Source organism: Pelodiscus sinensis, chromosome 2 (assembly GCF_052426305.1).
Source record: "Pelodiscus sinensis isolate ZL-2025 chromosome 2, ASM5242630v1, whole genome shotgun sequence".
Taxonomy (NCBI): domain Eukaryota; kingdom Metazoa; phylum Chordata; order Testudines; family Trionychidae; genus Pelodiscus; species Pelodiscus sinensis.
The window spans coordinates 25,611,230-25,637,602 of NC_143053.1; the positions used below are offsets into that span (position 1 = coordinate 25,611,230).

At 47.0% G+C, this 26,373-nt stretch overlaps 1 long non-coding RNA gene across 4 annotated transcripts; it reads left to right on the plus strand.

Annotated features, from left to right (window-relative positions):
* Positions 1-1,534: 1,534 nt before the first annotated feature.
* LOC112547052 (uncharacterized) lies at positions 1,535-15,011 on the plus strand. 4 transcript variants are annotated; one of them, XR_016348691.1, is made up of 6 exons: positions 1,535-1,601; positions 3,158-3,208; positions 5,405-5,492; positions 9,875-10,113; positions 10,429-10,583; positions 14,767-15,011. It is a non-coding gene; the product is annotated as an uncharacterized LOC112547052 (long non-coding RNA). The 4 variants fall into 4 exon arrangements; XR_016348688.1 differs by having other exon boundaries at positions 9,875-10,583; XR_016348689.1 differs by lacking the exons at positions 1,535-1,601; positions 3,158-3,208 and adding an exon at positions 3,355-3,816 and having other exon boundaries at positions 9,875-10,583.
* The last annotated feature ends 11,362 nt before the right edge of the window (positions 15,012-26,373 follow it).

Consider the following 26,373-nt stretch of genomic DNA (forward strand, 5'->3'; position numbering starts at 1 on the left):
GGGGACATGGCCTGGAGTGGAAGGGGCGGAGCCCCAGCCCTACCTTTGGTCACCACCCATGTGGGTCATAGTAAATGAGGCAGATGGTTGCAAGAAGTCCTCCTGTTCTGACCACTTTAATTGAGACCCAGAAAAGACAGGTTATCTCCATGGCTCTGCCAACAGACTTCCTACATGAAGTTGGGAGAAACTGTGGCCATGTCTATACCAGAGGTGCTGTAGTAGCATAGCTATGCTAATGTAACTCCATAGTGTAGAAGCAGCCTAGAGCAACAAAATCGTTTTTTCCATTGCTATAGAAACTCCACTGCCCTGAGCAACATTAGTGTGTAGTATAGACCCCAGGGTTAGGTTGGTATAGAGGTGGCACAGGTTTGGATTTTTCCACACCCCTGAGCATTGTAGCTATGTCAACTTACATTTTTTAAGTGTAGGTCAGACCTAACATAATATATATGCACATGGCAGCTGAACAATGGTTGAAAATGCAGCCATAACATTGGCTTTTCCTAACTTTCAAGTGCTTTACTTTGCAATCTTACCTTTTTAAGGGTTTTTTATTGTAGCATGAATCATAATATCAACAGCCACAGATTATCCAGGCTAAATAATTGAAAGACAATCTTAGTTATTAGCAATATCATTAATTCTGTAACTGAAAATAAAAAGTTGTAAATGTCGGTACTTTCACCATTTAAAAAAAATAATTACATACAAAATGCCAATGCTGTCTTGAGTATCTAAGCTTCGCTGAAGGGAAAATTGGATATTATGTAATTTTGAAATAGAGATCCTGCCTCTCATTTTTTCTTTATTAATGCCACCACAGCATAAAGTGCTACATTAGTATGCTGGATGTTATTAATGTTTAACTAGACTATATTAAATATTTTAATAAAACTATAGTTTGAATAAGTGCTTCAACAGCTATAAATATGAAACTCTCTGAACAAGTTTTATTTTCCAAAATCTTATTAAAATGAAAAATGAGGGTGGAGATATACAGCAAAGATAGAGTGTGGAAATGTACTCAGTCATTCCCTATGTTGTAAAGGTCCCCTAGCAAAATCAGTTTTCAGTGCTAGTAGCCTTGCACCTTCCAAATACACAACTGTCTCTTAAATAGATGGAATGAGAAAAAAAATAGGACCAGGAGCTCAATAGAATGTTTAATGTGGGTTGGGAGAGAATTAAATTTATGACTATTACTGATTTAGGAGGAAATCTTTTATGAGCCATGAGTTTCACTTAATGCTTTTCAACTAGGAGTTGGGAGTGTAGGTGGATGGAAAAGAAAACTGAGTCCACAAAAAAGTGTAGGACATACAGTATATGCATATAGATGTGTAGACATCAAGTATAAACTTTAATGGCATATGTCATGATTATGAGGGTTAGCCAGCAGCCTGGGGATTAAGAGGTTAACTACACCTAGCCAGATGGAGTGACCAGTAGGAATGTAGGTGGGACTTTCAAACTGGGACAAAGGAATTTGGTTTTTTTTTCCTTTCTCTCCTTTTGTCTCTCTGTGTGTGCTCTCTGCAGCTACAGAGAGGGACAAGCATGTCTCTCTCTCTCCAAGACACCATTCTTCATTTTCTGTAAGTAGGGTAAAGTTTAGGTAGTTTCGTTAGGCTTCATTGTTTTAAGGGTTGGGCATGGGATCTGATATCTGGCACTGTTTAAAATATGTTTTGGTTTTTCTTTGTAACTAAGTTCTAGGCCCATGGAGTTTCTCCATGAGTATATTTTGTTCCTTCCCATCTAGTCATTATGCCTGCAATATTGTTGTAATAATAAAAGTTCTTTCTTTTCTTTTTATTAACCTGGCATTGGTTAATGGTGTGCCCTGATTTTTATTTTAGGGGTGAGATTTCCCAAATGATCTTTCCCCTGGTTTCTTTATCAACATTTGGGTGGTGGCAGCGGAAGTTTTATTCCCAAGATCTAGGTTTTTAAGATTTTGGTGGAAGTTTTATACCAAAGCCTGGTAGATAAGGCTTTGGGGTACACTTGCTGACCCCCACTTCTGCATTTATCATGCCAGAGTGGGGAAGGAGCCATGACAGCATATTCTTAAAAACTTTATGTTAATAGGATTTAATAAGTTCCTTTGAAGCAGCTGGATTTTGAGCCATTATAGCTGGAATAAACCCAGTATTGCAGATGTGATGATGATGACACAAATTCTTACTTTAATGAAAGATTGCCTGTCTGAAGTGTAAGTATGAGATATGTGAATGGGTGAAGAACTACTTCTGCAGTTTTGTATTTTTGTGACTCAAAAAACAATGGGTCATAAGTATGTTCAGGAAGACAGCAGAACCTAAAAATCAAGAGGCCTCTGAAGAATCTCAGTTGTTCACCTAAAGACAAGGTGATCACACTAAGTCACTGACATCTCCTGCTCAGGATTGAACAATCAGTTGAGGTGAGACACCTGTGATTCCCCATCTGGATCAGAAAGTCATAAAGGGAAGCCCAGCAGGATGATACTATGCAGAGTTTCATGCTAAAAAGACTAGGTAAATCCTCTTGGGATCACCACAATGACAACTCAGCAGCTGATATTCTTACTTCCCTTTCCAAAGAAAGTACAGACAAGGATGTCATAGACCAGCCTGCTGACCCAAGAATGATGCCTGATAACAAGGCAAAGCCAGAAGACATTGCCGGTGTAACGCCGACAGATGGAACACTTTGTGCATGAGCATCTACGGCTTGAGCTAAAAGCCAGTTGGCTCTGAGCTAAGGCTGTAGTTTAGGAGCAGGGAACCTTTTTTAGGGTCAGGGGCTACTGACCCACAGAAAAATCAGTCGGGCAGGGGACAGAAGGGGCTGGAGTGCCAGCACAGGCTCCCCATGCTGGGGGGGAGGAGGAGCCCAGAGCCCCAGAGGAGGGATCCAGGCAAGCCAGGGACCACATCTGGCCCCTGGGCCTTAGGTTCCCCATCCCTTCTGTAGATCAGCCATTCTTTCTCTCTGTAAGTGGTCTTAGTGCCACTACATGGGACAATACACCACCCACAGTAGGTGTGTGTGTTACACCTTGTTCTCCAAAATGCAGTTCCTAATGGACTCGAACATTCTACACACAAGCGAGCTAAAGAACAGATACTTTTTCTAACTAACTATTATTTTTGTCTTTTTCAAAAAGAATACCAGTGGATTGACGACAACCAGGAAAGATGTGTCCTAGCTATTGTAGGTGAGGATGTGTGTGTGCAATGCCTATAATAACAATAGTACATGCATATATAAACCTATGTAATAAGTTACCATTCGGTACTGATTAACCTTGGTTCAAAGCAAACCTTATTACGGAGTCACCTAACATATATAAAGATTTAAAGATTAACCTGTTCTTTCCACTTGGGAAAATATAAGCTGCTAAGTGAACTGCATAGGGATAGAAAATATTAAATAAGTAATTTAATAAGTCATTGGTATTATGTTAATTTTGTAATTTGAATACAGATTATGCTCAGCAATAACTTGGCCATTTGTTGGTCTGCCAGGCCCTTCCACACAAAGGGGACACTGGCTTGGGGCTGAGCAGTATGGAACGGCATCTACTTCTCCAGCCAGCAGCAGCCCCACCCACCACCCGTGGAAGGAAACATTCGCTCTGGGGGAGGAAAGGGGAGGTTGCTAAGGCTCCTGGTACAACTCAAAGAGGTGGAGATAATATGTGTTTCCCTTCAGTGCACCAGCTACCCCCTCCTCTGCAAGAGGGTGCTGCATTCACCCCATACACTCCCTCACCCGCTCTGGCTGGAGGACTGCCCTTTTCCGTCCCCCCACCTACCAGGCCAGGTAAGACCTGGCAGGGCAAGCAAATGAACTGGGATTGTGCCTTGAAAACTCAGCAACCATGGGTGTGAAAAGTCTTAAGATCTGAAGCTTAAGGGTTCTGCTCTGAGTTCCCCCTTGGGGGAAATAACAAAGAAGGGCAATCATTTTATGCTAAAATCCTTCCCTTGCCCTTTTCACAGTGCAGGTTCATTAGGCCTGACATTGCAGTTGTGCAGATTGTAGTGAACTGAATTTCATGCTAAACTCTTTGTTTGCCATAACTAAGAATACTATAATCTAGCTCCACTCTATTCACGGGTATGGTTATAAAATTATCATTGTTTTAAGCATTATAATTAAATTAAGCAGCCCTTTTCTCACTGAAGCTAAGTGTTTTTTTGCTGTTCAATAAAGACAAGCACTATATTTTTCTTTCATAAAGCAAATCATGTATGGAATGAAAGAGAACTGATTATCTGAAGAAATGGAATAGGTCTGGTTTGATTTAATAATGGGCTGGGGAAAACAGGGGGGAAAAAGCAGGAAGTTTCCTTCATAACATAGGCTATGTCTAGAATACAGGCTTCTTTCGAAAGAAGCTTTTCTGGGAGAGATCTTCCGAAAAAACTTGTTCTGAAATAGAGCATCCATGCTGCCAAAGCGCATGAAAAAAAGCGATCTGCTTTTTCGAAAGATAGCGTCCAGACTGAATATATGCTATCTCTCATGTAAGCTGTGATTACTATGGACAGAGTGGCCATGAGGGCACCTGTGCTTTTTCGTCTTTCCTCTTCTTGCAAAAGAACTCCCTCTTGCCTGTCCATAAATGCCTTTTTCCGAAAGAGCTCTTTCGCAAAAAGGCTTCTTCCTCGTAGAAAGAGGTTTACCAGTGTTGGGAAAACTCCTCTGTTCTTTCAATTTTCTTTTGAAAGAACATGATTGCAGTGTGGAAGTAATTGAAGTTTTTTTCAAAAAAACAGCCGTTTTTCCAAAAAAAATCTGTAGTGTACACATACCAATAAAGACAAAATTCATTCCCAATTGTTTTGTCTTGTTTAGAGCAGCCTTACTGCTGGGTTTAAATGAAGAAACTTTCATTTGTGTAGATTTTTTAAAAGTTTGAAAAATCACATAGAAAAGCTAGATTTACAACATGTCCTAACAGTCAGAACAAGCAGTGTTTAAACTAAATATCAGCAATGCCCTGTCAGGAATGTGAATACTCAAGTGCAGTCAAAATAAGATAATTTTCACTAGTTTTTTGTAATGTAGTTCATGCCAGATGGGAAGGTCAGCAGTATTGGGTTGTAATGATTAAATTGCAATATATTTCTTTTTGTATAGGAAAAGACAATAAATGTTGCAAATGCAGCAACAACAGTTTCATGTCAAGAATGTGAATATTCATGGTCTGAAGATAGGAAAAATGCATTGGTTTTTGTTACACGGTTTATATTTTCTTCTTGAATGTCCAATAGATTCAGAGCTCAGGTGCATCATAGTTCAAGAATGGAATTGCTACTTTGCCATAAAGTTTTTTTGTTTTTATTTTGTGATTCTTATATCTATAAAGCATGACTGATAATAACTGTGAAAACTATACCCGCAGCAGAAATGTTCCATAAAAATATTATTCTGCACTTCAACTGGCAATGTTGGACTACTGCAAACTATTTACCTCTGCATCCCAAGAGCAGGTAGGGTTTGATCCTGTCCTCAGATGCATACAGATATGTACAGTATCACAGTGCTGTGTGTAAGATAGGCACACTTGAGTGTTGAAAATCCCTTTGGACAATTTTAAAATACATTGGACTTTGCAGAATAAATAACTTCTTGGAGAAAAGAGATGCCAAATTCGTACCATCAGATTTCAGGGTTGTGCCTGTAATACCACAGCTAAATTTAGTCAGAAGTTTTTGCAGGGAAAGTACTATTGTATTTATTGCATTAAAATACTCACCAATTCAGCAATTTTTGAGATTACTTAATGGAGGAGGCAATTGGGCACCAGTCATTCCTGGGCTCTGTGCCCAGCTTTTGCAGGGACTTGTTAAGCAATTACTTAACTGGTTTGTGGCTCTGTTTTATTTATATATTTTTTTTAGAAAACAGGGTAAGAATATTAAGTACCCTTTAGTGGCAGTGGATGGTTTATTTCACTGCAGCATTGTCTAAGGCAGTGTTTCCCAATTGGTGCTCCGGGGAACCCTGGGGTTCTGTGGAGCAAAACTAGGGGTTCCGCGAGGAGACGGCACTCCCCCGCCCCCTCTGAAAAAGAGAGAGAGCCGGCTAGCCAGCAGAGGCATGGGCAGCAAGTTGTGTGGGCTCGTGGTGCTCATGCTCCAGCAATATTTAGAGCTGGAACAGGTTCGGACCACACACACCGCCCCCTCCCCCCCGCGCGCATCCTCCCACCCTAACCCCAGAGCGTCTCTCCCCAGACCCGGACCTGTCCCTGCCATACACAACCTTCACTGAGCTCCCCCTAGCTGGCTGCTGCTGTCCTGCGCAGCGCGCTCAAACTAGTGGGTGGGGAGACACCCGGATGTGACGTAACATCATGGCCCAGGATTTTAAACCTGCTGGGCACTATGTTGCACCACATGGCTGAGTTGCGGGTTCAGAGTCCGGGGACAGAGCACAGACTCCAGCCCCGCACAGTGGAAGGCAGAGGGTACAGGAGAGGGAGGGAAGGGGCTTGTGCAGAGGGAAAAGGGAAGGGCTGGGAGAGGAAGGTGCTTGTGCGGAGGCGGAGGGGAAGGGGAAGGGGAAGGCACCAAAGGGACGGGGGGAGGAGAGACAAATGCCAGGGGGCCAAGTGCAGAGAAGAGGAAAAAGGCAGGAGGGGAGGTATCAGTGGGAGGGGGACAGGGTGATGCTAGGAGAGGAGCGGGTAAGGGCATTGGGGGCTAGAGGAGTGAGGAGAGGTGCTGGGAGAAGGCTTGAAAGAAGGGGTGGGCATGAGGAAGGCCGGGATGGAGCAAGTCATGTGTGAGGGCACAGGTGCATGAGGGGAATGAGGGCAGAGGGTGGTGAGGGGTGGGCATCAGGAAAAAGGGGGTAGGGGAAGTGAGGGAAGGGGGAGGCACCAGGAGAGTGCAGGGGTAAGGGAAGGGGCAGGTGCCAAGGGATTCTGGGGGTGAAGCAGAAGGGCAGACACCTGCAGGGGAGGGACCAGCACCAGAGGAGAGACACGGGGCAGGTTTGTAGAAGGAGGTGTTAGAAGAGGGGATGAGGAGGAGTAGCTCACAAGATCAGAGTGGGGCTAATGGAGGAGTGGGCACGGGGAGGAGAGAAGGGCTGGTGGAGGGGGGCAGGTTGCAGGAGGGCTGAGGACAGTGAGAAGAGCAGGAGTCAGGACAGCAGAGGAGGGTGAGGAGTGGGGGGACAGCAGGCACCAGGGGAGCTGATGGAGCAAGGGGAGGAGACATGGCAGCAGAGGGAAAAGGTAGAGGTTTAAAAATATTTATTAATAACTTGGGTGGCACAACACAAAATTCATTTTGCTCATGTGAGGAAACTCTTAGGCTATGTCTACACTGGTTGTTTCTTGCGCAAGAACATCTTGTGCAAGAGTTCTTGTGCAAGAACACATCCACACTGCCATGTGCGAGCTGTGCTTTGCCATAGATTCTCTTGTGCAAGTGTGAACACTCTCTTGCCCAAGAAAGTGCCAATGGCCATTTTAGCCATAGGGCTTTCTTGCACAAGAAATTCATGTTGCCTGTCTACACTGGCCTCTTCTGCAAGAATAGTTGCACAAAAGGGCTTATTCCTGAGCAGGAGCATCGTAGTTCTTGCGCAAGAAGCCCTGATTTCATACATGAGACCGACAGTGTACTTGTGCAAGAACACACGGCCAGTGTAGAGAGGCAGCAAATTTTTGCGCAAGACCGGCCGCTTTGGCGCAAGATCGTGCCAGTGTAGACACAGCCAAAGGGAGGGAGGGAGGAAGGCAGAGGCAGGGAATCAGCACTGGCTCAGCATGTCTGCATGGTTTGGGGGAAGGTGCAGGGAAATTGAGTTCAACTGGGTTGCAGAGTGGGGAGATCTGGGGAGCTGGGTTGGACTGGGCTGGGCTGTGGGGTGGAGGATGTGTGTGTGTGGAACTCAGAGCTCAGTTTGGCTGCAGGAGGAGGGAGGTGCCGGAAACCGGGGCTAGACTCAAGGGGAGTAAGAGGCAGGGAATCGGCACTTAGCTCAGCAGTTTTGCGGGGCTTGGAGGAAGTGCAGGGAAATGGGGTTCAGCAGTCCTGTGGGGGAGGCATGCAGGGAATCAGTGCAGGGCTCAGCTGGGCTGAGGTGGATGGGGGAGGGCATACAGAACAGACGGGGAGCTCAGCTAGGCTGTGAGGGGCTGCAGGGAACTGGTGCTGCGCTCCCTTGGATTGTGGGGGATGGTTTTGGGGGAGGTGCAGGGAACCAGCAGGAGTGGGCAGCTCAGTTGGGTTGCAGGGGATAGAGGTGCAAAGAAGCCTAGTGGGGACTGGGGACGGGGGCGGAAACCAGGAGCCCTGCAATGACCTCCCCTGGACCAAAAATTCCTCATCCGGCACCAGTCAGGTCCAGAGGGTGCCAGATCAGGGAGGTCCAACTCCTACCCAAGTCCACTCCTTGCGCTCTTCCTCATAGCCAGACACCCTATCCCCAATCTGCTCCTGCTCCCTCCCCCTGGCTAGACACCCAACATCCAGCCTGCTTCTGCACCCTATCTACCACCCAGACCTTGCCCCCTTCCGCCCCCCCACCTCCTTCCCAGATCCTGCACCCCATCCCTATCCCGCTCCTTGGCAGCCCTGCCATCTACCCTAGCACCTAGCACCGCCCTGGTCCCAGCACCTTGCCTCACACCCCAAGACTCAGCACCACCCTGGCCCTGGCCCCAGCACCCTGCCATCCACGCTTGCACCCAGAAGCACCCTGTTCCTTGTCCCAGCACCCTGGCAGTCACCCTAGTGCCCAGTAGCACCCTCTCCCCAGCCCCAGCACCCACCAGCAGTCTGTCCCCTACCCCCACCAGCACATCTGGGACCACATTAGTGAGGCTTGGGTTTTTTTTGGAGGGTTTTTGTTTTGTTTTTTGCATCTCACTTGTGTGGCCCCAACTGACTTTTCTGTGGGTCAGTGACCTTTGACTCAAAACAGGTTCCTCACCCCTCTCCTATATAAAGACAATGCTAAAACTTTTTGAGTTTGACATATTTTATTTTAAAAATGAAGCCTGGCCAACAAGACCCCAATTGGGACCAAACCCCCATTTCACTGCAGCATCATAACACTCCTGCACCACCTGACCCCAAATCTGAGCCTATCATACACTGGAACCCCCTGTCCTGAGACTCTTACATCCCCAAACTCCTGCATCCCCACATCCTCAGTCTTCTGCCACAACACTCCTGCACCATCCATACATGGCAAATCTGTGTCCTGAGCCCATCATACTCACAACCTTCTTGCCCTGAGTCCCTCACATATCCAACCCAAACTCCTGCACCCTCACATCCACAAGCCCTGGCTTGTTCAGCACCCCAACCTTCCACCTGAACCCAACACTCCCCAGCCTGGAGCCCCCTCCCCGAGCCAACAGCCCCTTCTCCTGCAGCCAAATTGCCTCCCAGACCTTGTACTTCTCTCCCCTTCCCACACCTAAACCCCTCATTTCCACCCCACAGCTCACTCTCACTAGGTTGAAACAGGTATAAGGGCTGGGTATAGCAAGTGATGGAGAGGAGGGGAACAGAGCAGATGAGGCCTCACGGAAGGGAGGTGGGGGGGTCTCGGGGAAGGAATGTGATTTTCATGAATTGGTGGGTCCCTCTCTCTTCCCGCCCCTCCTCCCCCCCCCCTTTTTTTTTTTTTTTTTTTTTTTTTTTTGCTTGACAAATCTAGGGGTTCTTTGAAATTCTGAAAAGCTGAAAAGGGTTCCTCGGCCAAATAAAATTCGGATACACTGGTCTAAGGGACAGGTCACTGGTCTGGACCATGACATTTTAGTTCTATTCTCAGTTCTGCTTCTGACTTATTGTATGACCGTGGGCAAGTTGTACTTTCTGTTTCTTCTCTCTTCTTTTCATAGATTTCCAGACCAGAAGATGCCATTGTGATCATCTAGCCAGACCTTCTTCCAAACACAGACAACAGAGCTTCCCATACTTAACTCTTTTTTATGTAGAGCATGTTACTATCAAAAAAATCCAATCCTGATTTATTAATAGCCAGGGATGGAGTATCCAACATGATCCTCGTTGCAGTACTCCCTTCAGTTGTTCCTGTTGGTCACAGTTTAAGTCCTCTCCCACGGGGCTGGCTGCCCAGGTGACCTCCTCCTCCCCCCAACGCCCGAACTCGATCTCCGTGTGGACAGCCTCCACCAAGGGGGGGGTCCCGGGGCACCCACCGTTTCAGCATATTAACGTGGTACACTTGGCTCCTCCGTTGTCTGCCCCCTACTAGCACCTCATAATCCACCTCCCCAATCTTCCGCACCACCCGGTATGGACCTTGCCACCTGGCGAGGAGTTTGGATTCCCCGGCTGGCAACAGCACTAACACCGGGTCACCAGGGTTAAAGGTCCTCGTACGTGCCCCCGCATTGTAATGATGGGCTTGCATTTCTTGCGCCCTTTGCAGATTGTCCTGGGCCCACCGCCCCACCGTCTGCATCCGCTCCCGCAGTTTAACGATGTACTGAACGGCCCCCAACGCCGTCGGGGCCTGGTCTTCCCACCCTTCTCTTACCAGATCCAATATCCCCCGCGGTCGTCGTCCGTATAACAGCTCGAATGGTGAGTACCCCACTGAAGACTGGGGAACTTCCCGGACCGCGAAGAGCAGTGGGGGCAACAACTTGTCCCAATCGTGTGGTTCGTCCTGTGCTAACTTCCTCAGCATCGCCTTCAGGGTCTGGTTAAAGCGTTCGACGAGCCCGTCCGTCTGCGGGTGGTACGCCGCTGTGCGAATCTTCTTAATCTGTAGCCACTTACATAATTCCGTCATTAATCGTGACACCAAATTCGGGGCCTGGTCGGTCAGGATCTCTTTTGGGAGTCCGACCCGAGCGAACAGTTTTACCAGCTCATCTGCTATCGCGGCGGTGTTGGTTTTGCGCAGTGGTACGGCCTCTGGGTACCGAGTCGCATAGTCGACTATCACCAGGATATATTGGTGCCCCCTCCGTGTGCGTTAGAGGGGGCCCACCAGGTCCATGTTCGAATGGTTCTGTCACTAGGGGCATGGGTACTAGTGCCGCTCGGGGCACCCTCGCCCCCGCGGTTCGTTGACATTGTGGGCATGATATACAAAATTTCTTAACTTCCTGGTAGAGGCCGGGCCAGGAAAACCATTGTAGTACTCGCTGCTGTGTCTTTTCTACTCCTAGGTGCCCGGCCCAGGGGTTGTTATGGGCCAGCTCCATTACTCGCCACCTATAGGCCCGGGGTACGACCAACTGAGTTTCTCCCCCTTCGGGCCCTTCCCTGCCCGTAATGCAGTACAGTTTGTCCCCCTGCACCTCAAAGTAGGGGCCTTGTCTGTACCCTCTGCCCTCTCTCTCTCCGCCCTCTGCGCCTGCCTGCGCATTCTCCCACACGTGCCGTAGTGTTGGGTCCTCTCTTTGTAAAACCATAAAGTCACCCACATCTACCTCCAGAGCCTGTATCCCTTCGGCACCCCCTGCCTGTCGGGGCTGTCCTGCTTCGTCCTCACCCTGGGTACGTCTACACTACATGCCTCTGTCGGCAGAGGCATGTAGATTTGTTTGTTCAGCAAAGGTAAATGAAGCCGCGATTTAAATGATCGCGGCTTCATTTACATTTACATGGCAGCCGCGCTGAGCCGACAAACAGCTGATCAGCTGTTTGTTGGCTCGCCGCTAGTCTGGACGTTCCCCCTGTCGACATCAAAGCCCTTTGTCGGCAGCCCCGGTAAACCTCATTCCACGAGGAATAACGGGGCTGCCGACAAAGGGCTTTGATGTCGACAGGAGGAACGTCCAGACTAGCGGCGAGCCGACAAACAGCTGATCAGCTGTTTGTCGGTTCAGCGCGGCAGCCATGTAAATGTAAATGAAGCTGCGATCATTTAAATCGCGGCTTCATTTGCCTTTGCTGATCTGTCTAATCTACATGCCTCTGCCGACAGAGGCATGTAGTCTAGACACAGCCCCTGTGTTGCCCAGGCTTCCAAATTTAACATCCCTTCTATGAATTATCCCACTGGTATAAGTACAAAATCATATAGAAGTGGAAAGTAGTTGGCTTTGTACATAAATTAATTTCTAAATGTAGTTTAAACTACTAGAAGCAAAACACCCCACAGTCCATATATTTTTCTTTCACTAACAGATTTAATGCGATTGTGGAATGGACAATAAAATGTTTGGCTCTGTATTCTCTAACCTTGCTGCTAAGAGATATATACTAGTAACAAAATGTTCACATAAACTTTAACATTTTTTTCTTGGCTAAAACCACAACAAGAGGAGAAAAAAATCTGCTGACATAGATAAAGAATTTGAAAAAGCTCCTCTGGTGTGTGCCATTTCAGTCTGCCAGTTTATAGCCTGGGAACATTATCACAGCTTCATTTCCACAACAAAAGGGCACTATTCTTTTCTTAAAGGTTTGACAGTTCATCTTGTCCTTGGTGTTTTGCATCATAAATGCACTTGTATTGTCAGCTTTTCTATTAACACTCATCTATCTAGAGATGCCAAAGAAAAAGCTAAAGAAAAGGACGTGTTTGACAGGTTACTGTGGTTTCTTTTGTGTACTGTAATCTGCAGACTTCAGTGGTTAAAAATTACAGTAGCAATTGTGCAAATGGTACATTTTAAAAATTGGATGAACTTTTCACATTTCAGTGTCAGAAATTCACATGGTTTATGCTCCATATAAGTACTGATTATGGTTTATATTCTGAATAGTGCTTAGAGGTCCCAGTCAGGTTTGGGACTTAATAATTCATGCTCAGCACTGTACAAAGGCAGAATAAAAGTTATTCCCTACTTCACAGAGTTTACAGCCTAAATAAAGAAGACAGAGGGTGTCTTTTGTCCACAGGTGGAGAGGAAAAGGATGTAACATACAAACAGAATGATTAGGATGTTGGGCTGGCAACATGTACAATACAACTTTATTTAGCTTTTTTTCACCTTTCCTTTTGTTATAATTATATAGAGAGGTGAGCCTATTTTCATTTTTTTTTTAGAAATGTACTGTATACAGTACATATCTTTACAATAGCTAAATAGAACATGGAGTATTAGAAAGATGTTGAACGTGAGATTGTTGCAATAAAACTGGTTTAATGAGGATTTGGAGATCTTACAGTATGGAGATTTTCAATTCTAGTTTTCCAAATAAAACCCAGAGCAGGTTCACAATGTACATCAGTTGTTACCATGTGTTGACAGTTTGTTGCCTTATGAGAAATGAGTTTGTCAGTTTAACTAAACTGGGCTAAAGTCAAGGAGTACCTATTTTAGTTTGTATATGCAAAAACAACAAGGAGTCCTGAGGCACCTTAGAAACTAAGGGTAGGTCTACACTGCATTCCCCTTTCATTGCAAATGAAGCCGGCACTTAAATATCTCATGCTTCATTTGCATAATCATGTTATGGCACTATTTAGAAATAGCGCTATTTTGAAATAAAACACACTGTGTAGACATGTTATTTCGAGAGAAAACCCTTCTTTCAAAATAACTGTTATTCCTGAGGAATAACTGTTATTCCTGACGAAATAATGTGTCTACACAGCGAGTTTTATTTCAAAATAGCTCTATTTTGAAATAGCGCCATAACACGATTATGCAAATGAAGTGCAAGATATTTAAATCCTGGCTTCATTTGCAATTTCAAATATCTTCATTTGCATTCCTCTATCGAAAGAGGAATGCTGTGTAGACATACCCTAACAGATTTATTAGGGCTTAAGCTTTCATGGGTAGAACCCACTTCATTAGATGAATTGGAGTGGAGTTTACAGAGGCATGGGTATATATATATTTATATATAAGGACAACAAAAGAAAGGGGGTACTTATGTAAATGGGGCTAATCAAGTGGACGTGGCTCATTCATAGCAGTAGATATGGATATCAAGCAAGGGAAAATTGCCTTTATAATGTGTTAGCCAATTAAGATCCTTATTCTAAATTAGTAGTATTGATTCATTAAGGGTATGTCTACACTGCAGTGTTTTTCCAGAAAAACAGTACTTGCGTCCACACTGCTATTGCGTTCCTTCAACAAAAAGTCGAAAGAACGGGTGTTTTTTCCAACGGCAGTAAACCCCTTTCTACAAGAAATAAGCCTTTTTCTGTGGACACAGAAGAGGGAGTTTTTTTCGAAAAAAGAGGCCTCCAGGAAAGAACACAGGCCATTCCATCCAAACTAATCAGAACTCTATAGTTCCTGTCTCCTGCACTACATGGCCTCAGGAGGCAGTCCCTGAGCACCCCCCAGGCTCCTGCTCACAGGCTCTGGGGAGGCCACACACATGTCTGAGCCCTGGTGGGGACACTTCTACCACCAGCCACCGCTGGGACAAGGGTGCATGCATGACCCCACACAGAGTGAGGAGTGCTGCACATGGCACACGGGCATGCCTGCATGCATGAGGCCCCACCTGCTCCCGCGAACAGTGCTGCCAGGAGCAGGTGTGTGCAGGCCCCATGGAAGGCCAGGCTGCTCCAAGCCCCTCTCCCACCCTTGGGATCCCCGTGTGGATGGATACTTCCCTTGCCTGCTTGTTCGTGGGATGGGGAAGAGGTGGAAGCATGGTCCCTAGGCATCTCGGGGCCCCTGTGTGTCAGGGCCCGCTGTGCAGGCCACACATGGCCATGTTCCTGGGACATCCCCATCCTCTGGCTTGAGGACCGTTGCTCACTGCTCACATAGAAGGGCGCAGACTCAGGGACAGTGTCTGCATGGATGAGTGACCGCCTCTCCCTCTTTATTCTCCACAGCCGGATAAGCCATGACTGAGGGGTGATCACCGCTATCCAAGGCAGCCCCACCTACCACCGAGGTTACAGAGGTCTCCAGACCCGAGGTGGCACTTCCAGCCGTAACATGCACCACTCCCAGCCCTGAGCCCCGCTCCTCCCTACTCCTATCCAGGTTCTGAGCCCCCCTTCTCCCCTGTTTCTTTTGTTATGGAAAAAATACAACATTTTTGTTTTTCAACTTAAAACTGGTGTCTTTATTGACAGTACAGGGAAGGGGGAAAAGCAGGGGTTGTTGTTGGAAAGGCATAGGGAGGCAAGGCACAGGCCCCTAGTCAGGAGGCCCTGTGTTGAGATACTGGATCCTTGAGAGAAACTCTCCCTCAGGGCCTCCCAGATGCACACCCCATCCTGATGGGCCTGTGGGATGGCAGCTGTGCATGGCTGCTCGAAGGCCCTCCCTTCCTGGCTGGCCTCTGCCCCCCATCTTGGTAGAAAGGCCTCCCCCTCCCTCTACATGATATTGTGGAGAACACAACAGACAGAGACCATCTCAGGGATGTTGTGCTCCCCCACATCCAGGTGGATTAGGGGGCACCTGAACTGCGCCTGCAGGGACATTCCACCTGCATTAGGGCCCGGCTGAGGTGGGCATTGAATTGGTCCCTGCTGGGGTCCAGGTGGCCGGTGTACAGCTTCATGAGCCATGGCATGATGGGGTAGGCCCCGTCCCCCACAATGCACAGTGGCATCTGCACGTCCCCAACCTGAAAGCCACACCGGAGGAAGAATATGCCAGATTCCAGCTTGTGGTAGAGAATGGAGTTTCAGAAAAGATGGGCGTCGTGCACCCTGCCTGACCACCCAATGAAAATGTCAGTGAACTGTCCTTGGTGATCAACCAGGGCCTGCAGCACCATCAAGAAATAGCCCACAGACCAGTAGCTGTCTAGGGTGGCGAGCTTCCAGACGGCGATGGTGACCCACTTTTCCAGGGGGGTGGCAGGCCACAGGTGGGTGTTGCGTCATCCAAGGGCAGGGGCAAGTCAGGCACACAGCTCCATAAAGATGGCCTTCTGCATGCGGAAGTTGTGGAGTCACTGCTGATCATCAGCCCCGCTCCATCACCAGCCAGTCCCACCAGTCAGAACTGGTGTCCAGCCTCCAGAAGTGTCTCTTTACCATGGGGTGCGGTTGGACGGGAATTGCTCCAGCATCCAGGCAGAGGGTCTCACTCATCAGCTGGGACTCGAGTTCGTGCAGGACCAAGAAAACAGTCTGCACAAAGTGCTGCAGAAGCTGCAGCATGGCATTTGAGTCCATTGTATGCCCAGAGGCAGCTTCGGCTCCATGCCAAGGAGTATGCTGTAGTGTCCTGAAGCAGGGCAACCAGAGCACACACAGCAAAATCTTTGTTGTACCTCCAAGAGGTAAGCAAGCACAAGCAGAAGCAGAGAAATGGCTGTCTGGAGGCGTCCCTTTAAGCATATGTCTCAGCTAGCCTCAGAAGCAACTGCTGACCTAATGCCCTGCCTGAGCTGGTTCCGGGTGGCCTTAAATGCAAGATAGCATCTAATCAGTGTGGACTCTATCTTTTGAAAAAGAGGATCGCTTTTTCAATGTGCTTTGTCAATGTGGACGCTCTCTTTCCGAAGTTTTTCTAGAAGATCTTTTATAGAAAAGCTTCTTCTGATAGAAGCCTGCAGTCTAGACATAGACTAACATGGTTGTTTAAACTGGATTAGAAAGAAATATAATTAAAACAATTCAAGCCACTAGTGGAGACATTCTTATTTCAAGTCTGATTTCCATGACAAAGAAATTACAAGCAGTGAGCAACATCTATACTGGTCAGACAAGAGGACAAGCACCAGATCAGACCAAGAATAACTGCAACAATACGACTTTTCCAAGGAGAATAGAGGGAAATCAGTGTTGAGCCATAGGGACACAGATTCAGTGCAACTATGCCCTCTGTAGGCAGGCTTCATGTTTCCATCAAACTCTTGTGTCTGGTATGAGGTATCATTGTCAAGATAGCAGCAACTGCCTTCACCAGCACAACAGTTTCCTGATGCTGGAGCTACAATGTAGGAAGGAACAATGTCCCTGAATACTCCTTCCTCCCCACCTACTAACAAGCCTGCAAGACAATGAAGAATACAGTAAAAGGGAGAAAAGTTTGGAGACGTGAGAGACAGGATTTCTAGAAAGCAAAAGATTAAGGTAACCAAGGCAAGAGATGACCAAGATGTGAACAGAAGAACAGAAGAGCAGCCATACTGGGACAGACCAAAGGTCCATCTAGCCCAGTATCCTGTCTGCCAATAGTGACCAATATCAGATGCCCCAGATGCAGTGAACAGAACAGGTAATCATTACATGATCCCTCTCCTGTCATCCATTTCCAGCCTCTGACAAAGAGAGGCTAGGGACACCATTCCTACCTATCCTGGCTAATAGCCATTGATGGACCTAACCTCAATGAATTTATCTAGTTCTTTTTTGAGCCCTGTTAAAATCCTGGTGTTCACAACATCCTCTGGCAAGGAGTTTCTGAGTTCCACAGACTGTGCGCTGTGTGAAGAAAAACTTCCTTTTGTTTGTTCTAAACCTGCTACCTATTGATTTCATTTGGTGGCCCCTAGTTCTTATATTATGGGAACAAGTAAATAATTTTTCCTTATTCACTTCTTCCACCTCTATCATATCCCCCTTTAGTCTCCTCTTTTCTAAGCTGAAAAGTTCCACTCTTTTTAATCTCTCTTCATGTGGGACCTGTTCCAAACCCCAAATCATGTTTGTTGCCCTCATTTCTTAGCAATGGAGATAGACAGGAAAGGACACATTTTGTTGGTGTCATATAGGAAGAAAGGACTTGAATTTGGGTGTAGATGGATACCAGAGGTATCCCGAAATAGCTACCCCATGTCCAAGGAACACAAATAATTTTTGAAATAATGGACTCATTATTTCGGCATCCCTGTAAACCTTGTTCCATGAGGAATAAGGGATGTCTCAAAATGGTGCTTTATTTCCAAATTTGGCACCGTGTAGATCTGCCAAATTTCAAAATAGCCTATTTTGAAATAATTGTGTATCTTATTTGGATTTCAGAGTGCAGGCTAGACATACCCAAAGATGCAAGATAAGAAGGGAGGGGAGAGAGCTGAAATTGTATGGGAGGATGAGATAGCCTAAAAAGAGATTATAAAGAGTTGAAAGAAGGAGGACTCTGACAAAAACCTGGGGGATACCAACAAATAGTGGGAGGGTCCAACAAAGGAGATGCTGAAAGACACAGTCTCCAAGGTAGAAGCAGGAGCACACAGAATCACTGAAATCTATCATGAGGAGGATACAGATTTGGAGATAGATTCCAATAGGATGGAAACAGCATACAGATCAATGAGAAAATGATTAGGGAAGTACATATTTAGGTGAGAGGCAAGCATTAGAGACTTTAATGAGGGCTGTTTCAGCAGAGACTAAAGGGGTAGAAGACAGATTGTAAAGGAAATCTAGGCAATGTGAGCAGAAAGTGATTCTTTAAAAATTCAGTTGGGTCATATTTGCAAGCAATCTGAAAGGTGAAAGGAGCCAGAGGACGGAGATGTAATGGTAGGGACAAGAATGAACAGCAAGTGAGATGCAATAGGATTGTGAACACAGATTGAGGAGCTGGAAATACATAGAAATGGGGAGACCACAGACCAAAAGATTAGGGAGAAAAAGAGGAGTAGAAGTACCTGAGGGGATACATCAGAGGAGTCAGGAAAGAGTTAAAGAACCAGCTGAATAGTATTAGCTGGTGTAAATCTGTGTAACTCCCACTGACTTTGAAGGAATTCCATCATTTCATTAGCTGTGGATCTTCTCCCCCCACCACCCCCACCACCAAAAAATCTGTCACCTACAAGTGCAAGATATAGAAGGCTCAGGAGAAGCAGTGTCATATATTAAACTGATATGACACTTGACCTTGCTTCCAGAAGGAGAGATAACAAATTAACTTGCATGGAAAATTGCCAGATATTGAAGTGTGCAATAGAATGATGTGAAATATCATAAAATCAGTCTATTCTACGAGACATTCTGGCCATTAACATTGATGTGAAAATATTTTAGGGGATCATTTGGATTAATTAAATGGGTTCACACTCCACCTAACCTGCAGAGCATAAGCCTGCAGCAGATCTCACTTCTGTTTTTCCTTCCTACCACAGAAGAAAGTGCAGGGACCACTGAGGCTACTCCAGCCTTCAGACCACTGAGCCTACTCCAGCAGGTATTCTTGTCCTGCTTCATAATAATGGAGAGATTCTTGTACTTTCAGAAAGATCCCTTTGCCCAATAAATTACTTGAGCTGAGTTGGGGAGATAACTTGGAGAGAAATGATTAACTGGAGAAATCAGTAATTTGAGGCGGGGGAAACAAGATTTTTTTTAACATCATAGCAGTAGAGTGGTAATCATGTAGGGAATATTAGGCTACATCTACACTGCACAGTTATTTTGGAATAAGCTATTCTGGAATAGTTATTCTGAAATAGCTTATTTTGAAATAGCACGTCTACACTGCAAGGAAGCCTCAAATTAGTCAGAAGCAGGCTTCCCTAATGTAGACATGCTACCTCGATTTAGAGCCTCAGGAGGAGTAATTTAGAATGACCTTGGTGAAGGGCTATTTTGAAACAGCAGAAGAGGAGCGTCTACACACATCATATTTCAAAATAGCTATTTTGGAATAGGCATTATTCTTCATAGAATGAGGTTTATAGAAGTCATAATAAGCCAGCCGTTATTTCAGAATTATTTCAAAATAACGGAATTGCTGTGTAGATGCTTGCATAGTTATTTCGGAATAATGGCCATTATTCTGAAATAACTTTGCTGTGTAGACATACCCATAGGGACTTGTGTACCATTCCCATTGATGACAACAAGAAGTAAAGTTATGGACTGAACACCATATTTGCCTTCCTGGCAGTTGGACAGTATAGAGACAAGGACATTCAGTCTGGTTATATGCTCACACATTTTCAGAAGACAATTCTAAAGATAGATTTTACTAAACAAAATATAATCCCTGAAAGACTGACCAAAAAGAAAGATAGTAATTATGTTATGCTTAAACAAAGCACACGAGATCTTTTATGGGGGAAAAGGTAGTATGCCACATTTATTGAGAATACAACATTTGCATATGCTTTTCAATCACAAACACACCAAACATCAAGCATACATCATCCTGCCAAATGATATCATAGTTACCAGTCCAGAGTCTGTGTCAATCTAGTGGCCAGCTAGATCAAACACAGGGGGGAGAGGGGCCTTTGTCGGTCACGATCCAATGCTCCTCTCGGGATGGTGTCTTGGCAGTACAGAACCCAAAGTTCCATAGCAAAGCACCCTGCTTTATATAATCCTTCTTCTCTGTAAAAATCCATGGATCCCGCTCTGTCAGCTTGTAACCGGAATGTTATCTTGTTGATATCAATCATTCCCAAACATCTTTTGAAGGCTCATCCTGTCCTGGATAAAATCAGTTGTTTTCAGGGGTGCCCACCCTTCGCCTGTAGATCTATCAATTCTGCCAATCTGATCCATTCTTGACCGTGGATACGCACTGACCGTTTCTCTGCTCTTTGCAGTCTGTCTTTTACAGTTGGTGTTCACCCCACATTCTCCCCCTTCTCTGGCCATCTGGCTCTAACGATGACCTTCACACCGTATCTCATTCATACAAACAGTCTCTCACACAGAATCCTTCAAAGGTAAACAATACTGTTTTATATTAGGCAAAAGCAAAAGCAAAACAATTCACATCAAAGGCACGGGCCTTCTATATTTCTCATCTCATTAACATAGACACAATATGAGATCCTGTCTCTTTACTTACTAAAACTTTAGAACAAGGAACTATAGAAGATATATACTTAACTAAAAATGTGACTTACTACAATATTAAATATGATTATATATATTACCTTACATTACTAAACCTAAGATAAGAAATATAAAAAGAGTAAAACTTTCAATCCTAACAATTAAAAAGAACAGTTTGTGGAAACAACAGACCAATTATCTATATATGGGTATGTCTACACTGTAGCACTAATTCGAACTAACTTAATTCGAATTAGTTAATTCGAACTAAGATAATTCGAACTAGTGCATCTAGACCTAAAAACTAGTTCGAATTATCATTTTGCTAATTCAAACTAGCATGTCCACATTGAGTGGACCCTGAACCGAGGTTAAGGATGGCCGGAAGCAGTGCCGGCAGGGCATCAGATTAGGACTTAGAGCGTGGAGCTGCTGTCTCAGGCTAGCTGAGGGCTGTGCTTAAAGGGACCCGACCTCCATCCCAGACAGACAGTTCTCAGGGGTTCCCCGCTCGCTTGTCTAACTCGATGAGGGACAGCAAAGCAGTCCTGGCTTGGAGTGCCCTGAATGCCCACATTCGGCACATCACAACACTCGGCCATCAGCCCAGCTGCACTTGCCACAGGCTGCCATCCGCAGCGGGGGGGTCAATCGGGGGCTGCAGGAGAGCTTCCACCCCGAGGAGCCACCCCAATCCTCCCCATCAGGGGCTCGTACCCCATTCCTTCCTCGCCTCCTTCCACTTACCCGTCCCTAGCCCCCCTTCCTGATGTACAAAATAAAGGACACGTGTGTTCAAAAATAGAAACGCTCTTTATTTAACAAAACTCGGAGTGTGGGGGGGGGGATTAACCTCTGGAGAGACTGGGAAAAGGAGGTGGGAGGGGGAAGACAGAGGGTGGGAGAGGGGAGGGCAACTAAAATGATCAGGGGTTTGGAACAGGTCCCATATGAAGAGAGGCTAAAGAAACTGGGACTTTTCAGCTAACGAAAGAGGAGACTGAGGGGGGATATGATAGAGGTCTATAAAAGCATGAGTGGCGTGGAGAGGGTGCATAAAGAAAAGTTCTTCATTAGTTCCCATAATAGAAGGACTAGAGGACACCAAATGAAATGAATGGGTAGCAGGCTTCAAATTAATAAGCAAAAGTTCTTCTTCACAAAGCAAATAGTCAACCTGTAGAACTCCTTGCTGCAGGAGGCTGTGAAGGCTAGAACTATAACAGAGTTTAAAGAGAAGTTAGATAAATTCATGGAGGTTGGGTCCATGGAGTGCTATTAGCCAGGGGGTAGAAATGGTGTCCCTGTCCTCTGTTTGTGGAAGGCTGGAGATGGATGGCACGAGACAAATGGCTTGGTCATTGTCTTCGGTCCATCCCCTCCAGGGTACCTAGTGTTGGCCGCTGTCGGCAGACAGGCTACTGAGCTAGATGGACCTTTGGTCTGACCCAGTACGGCAATTCTTATGTTCTTATGTTCTAAGCTCAGGGCTCAGGGTCGGGGGTCTCACTGGACCACCCTGATTTTCATGAAAACCTGCTCCTGGGTGGCCAGGCTGGCAGCTATCCTGCCCTAGATGGCCACTTTCCTGTGCCTAGTGCAGACGTCGTGGATGAGGTCCACGATCTCCGCACTAGACCAGGCGGGTACCCGCCTCTTGCGGCCCTGGACAGGCTCTTGGGACCCGCCAGCCTAGTCCCGGGAAGAGGCGGAGGGCTGGGTGGCAGCGGGTGGCTGGCTCGTGCCGTGCCAGGTGCAGGGTCTGCTGGCTGGGTGCTGGAAGGCTTGCACCTGGCACGGGCACCGTAGCCAGACCGTGCCCCTTTAAGGGCTCCGGGGCCGGGAGGGGGGCAGAAGAGTTTCCCTGGTGGTGCCCAGAGTGGCCACCAAGGAAAGCTGGGGAGGGCTAGCCTCCCAGTAGTTCGAATTAAGTGGCCACACAGCCCTTAATTCGAACTACTTAATTCGAACTAGGCATTAGTCCTCGTGGAATGAGGTTTACCTAGTTCGAATTAAGCACTCCGCTAGTTCGAATTAAGTTCGAATTAGCGGTTTGTATGTGTAGCGCCTATTAAAGTTAATTCGAACTAACGTCTGTTAGTTCGAATTAACTTTGTAGTGGAGACATACCCTATGAGTTAACATGATTAGGAGAGTACATTTAATACGCCAAAAAGACTTTTATTGGCCAATGTCCATAAACTGGACTGTTATGAGATTTTCACAGGCTATCTACCTATAAAACCAAGATACAGAAGATATGAACTTTGAGCAAAAAGTCAATCAAAAAGATTTCCAGATGAAAATGTTCTCTTACACTGTTCTGTCACAAAGACAAATATAGTAAGAAATCTCATTTCCTCACTGTAGTATCCCACCTTGACACTGACAGCAATTCTGTCTTAGTTCTGAAATCTTCACTATGGCTGTGTCCAGACTCCATGCCTCCGTCGACGGAGGCATGTAGATTAGCCAGATCGGAAGAGGGAAATGAAGCCGCGATTAAAATAATCGCGGCTTCATTTAAATTTAAATGGCTGCCCCGATCTGCCGATCAGCTGTTTGTCGGCAGATCGGGAGAGTCTGGACGCGATGCCCCGACAAAGAAGCCTTTCTTCATCGACACAGGTAAGCCTCGTGAAACCAGGTTTACCTGTGTCGATGAAGAAAGGCTTCTTTGTCGGGGCATCGCGTCCAGACTCTCCCGATCTGCCGACAAACAGCTGATCGGCAGATCGGGGCAGCCATTTAAATTTAAATGAAGCCGCGATTATTTTAATCGCGGCTTCATTTCCCTCTTCCGATCTGGCTAATCTACATGCCTCCGTCGACGGAGGCATGGAGTCTGGACACAGCCTATGAGAATAGCTGAAGGAAACAGAACAAAGATGAGAAAATCTGACAGGTGAGATTAGGGGAGAAATGCTTGAGAATTTAAAGCATATAGACTGAGAAAGTTAGAGATCAAAGACATTCAGAAAATAATCTGAGGGAATGTCTACACTGCAGAGGTTTTTTTGGAAAATGGCCGTTTTTCTGAAAAAACTTCACTTACATCCACATTTAAATCACGTTCTTTCAACAAGAAGTCGACAAAACCGAGGGGGTTTTCTGACAGCAGTAAACCTCTTTCTACGACGAAGAAGCCTTTTTCTGAAAGAGTTCTTTCAGAAAAAGACGTGTGTGGACAGGTATGACCAGGCCGGGTCAGACCTCCCATATAGTCTTTACCCCAGCCCATCTGACTGTCCCGAACATCCCGCCACCTTACCCATAGTCTTATTGTGCAATGGCTTCCCCAGCCAGTCTGTCTAGGTTCTTAGCCACGCAGTGCTCCCCCCCGCAGCTGGGGGGGGGGGAGGGAGAGCACTGTTTCTTTCCCCAAATTGCTGGGTATTCCCTCCTCCAAGGGTGAAGGAGGAGAGGGGGGCTTGGGCCTGCCCTCACTCATGGGCCCCAGCCCAGGGCTCTAAGGACGTGGACCTTCTACGGTCCTATCCGGCTGACTGGGATCTCCACCAAAGCCTGTCAGCCTGCGGGCTTTGTATTGCCCTGCCCTGAGCTACTTCCTCTCCCCTACAAGTCCTACCGCCCCTACCTGGAGCCTACCTGGCCACCAGCGGCTCTGCCGCCTGGCTCCTCCTGCAGGCTTGGGTCCCCATTGCTCCACAGAGGGTCCTGCTGGCGTATGCCCACTCCCGCGCCTGCACACGCCAGTGCCCCACCTCCTCTCCTGGTGCCAAGCGGCATTTAAATCTCCCACTGCTCCCGGCACCTGGCGTGACGTTGACCTGACGTCACGTGCATGGCCCCACCCACCCCATTGTGACCGGGCTGCATCTCGGCCACTGTGCCTGGGGCTGCAAGGCGTTCCACAGCCCGCGAGCACTCGGCACAATGCCGGTATGTCGCCCCCTGCGCTACCAACAGAGTGCTCCTGGCTGGGGCTATAGTGAGGGGGTGCAGAGCCCCATCACAACAGGGAAAAGGGTTTTCTTTCGAAAGAAGAGGCCTCGAGGAAATAACACAGGTGCCTTGGTGTACACTCCATCGAAAGTAATAAGAACTCTATAGTTCCTGTCTCCTGGCACCTCTTAAAGCTGCAGGCACCCTGGATAAGCCTTGTGGCAGGAAGCCGGCCCTGGAGCAGCACCTGACCTCATGACTTTCCCTGCCACAGGCATTGTCAACTATGGCCGAGCCACAAGCTCGTTGACACCCTCCTGGCCCTCGCAGGGAGCAGCCCCAGGGCTCCCAGGACCCACGACTGTTGCTCGCTGCTTATAGAGGAGGGCACAGCCTCAGGGAGAGTGTTTACGTGAATGACTGACCACCTCTCCCTCTTTATTCTCCACAGCTAGACCAGAAGTGATTGAGGGGTGAGCCACACCACCTGAGCCAGCCCCCTGACTCTGGGGGACCCAAAACCACTTCAGAGTCTAGGAAGACCTGATGGGATAGTATGTGGGCATCTGTATGCAGCAGACCCTGGCGTAGAAGGTCTGGGAGGATGCAGCGTGGCGGATCCACATATGGAACCAGCACGTGCAACAGGGTGACAACGTGTGTCATCATGCGCAAAATGGCACATCCGGCTGCTGTCCCTGCTCCTGCCTCCCACCCTCCTGTCCCCCTGCTATGCTCATTCCCCTTTCTTCTGCCCCCCAAGCAATGCCCATGTCCCCTCCCCAAGTGATGCCATGATGCCCATGCCCCCAGCTCTTGCCCCTGCCCCTGCCCTGCTGCCCCCCTGCCATCCCTGACCCCGCTCCAGCACCCCCTCCTGTTCACCCCGCTATGGTCGCAGGTCCCACCTAACCCCAAGTTCACCAAGGTCTGCTCTAGCCACTGAAACGCTGATATATATGGGCGCATGGCCAAGGTCCAGAGTAAAGTTAAGGAGTGGTTTGAACTAGAGTAAATGGTGTATTGTCTGTGTTTGGGGGGTATGTGTGAGAGTGAGGGTTGGGGGGTGAGGAGGGACTCAAGGCAGGGGTTCCTATCTGGGATTTCTTTCCCCCCAGCTCCCTTGGCCAGCAAGGGCCTTCCATCCCCCTCAAACATCTGCACCCTGGCCAGCACAGGCCTTCTGTCTCCCCCCAGGAAACAGTAAATTGTCTGTAAAGATTTGAAGAGAGGACTCCCCTAAGTCAGAGGTCCTGGGTCTATTTCAGGAGTGGGTGGGTGAGGTTCTGTGGCCTACATTATACAGGAGGTCAGCCTAAATGATCATTATGTGCTCTTATGGAATTAAAGTCTATGAACTTATGAGATTGCTATGGGAGAAGGCAGTTGTTCTCTAGATATTGGTTTGCTCCCCCCCCCCCCACACACACACGTTTCATGTTCCATTATGTCTTTCACTCCCCTCCCTCCCTCCCCTCCCATCCTAGCTTTTCAGGATGTAATTTAATCACATATCATATTCAATAAGCTGAACAACATTGCACTCTGCTTTCAGGATTTTTCTGAAATGATGTTTCTACTCAGAGTCATCACAGAGAATGGCTGCACTGGTTTCTGAGTGCCTCCATGTCTACTGATTCAGAGAACAGCACTAATAAATGTCCTGGGAAGATGGGCGATGGTTCAGCAGCAGAGAGTCTGCTGTGCAGAAGTCTGGCTTCTTACAGTGATGAAGCCATTGCTCTGTGATTCCAGAGTCCCCCTACTGACAATTAACCAATATTTAACATCCCTATTCTATCTCCTCCCCAGCCTCCTGCCCTCCCCGCATCC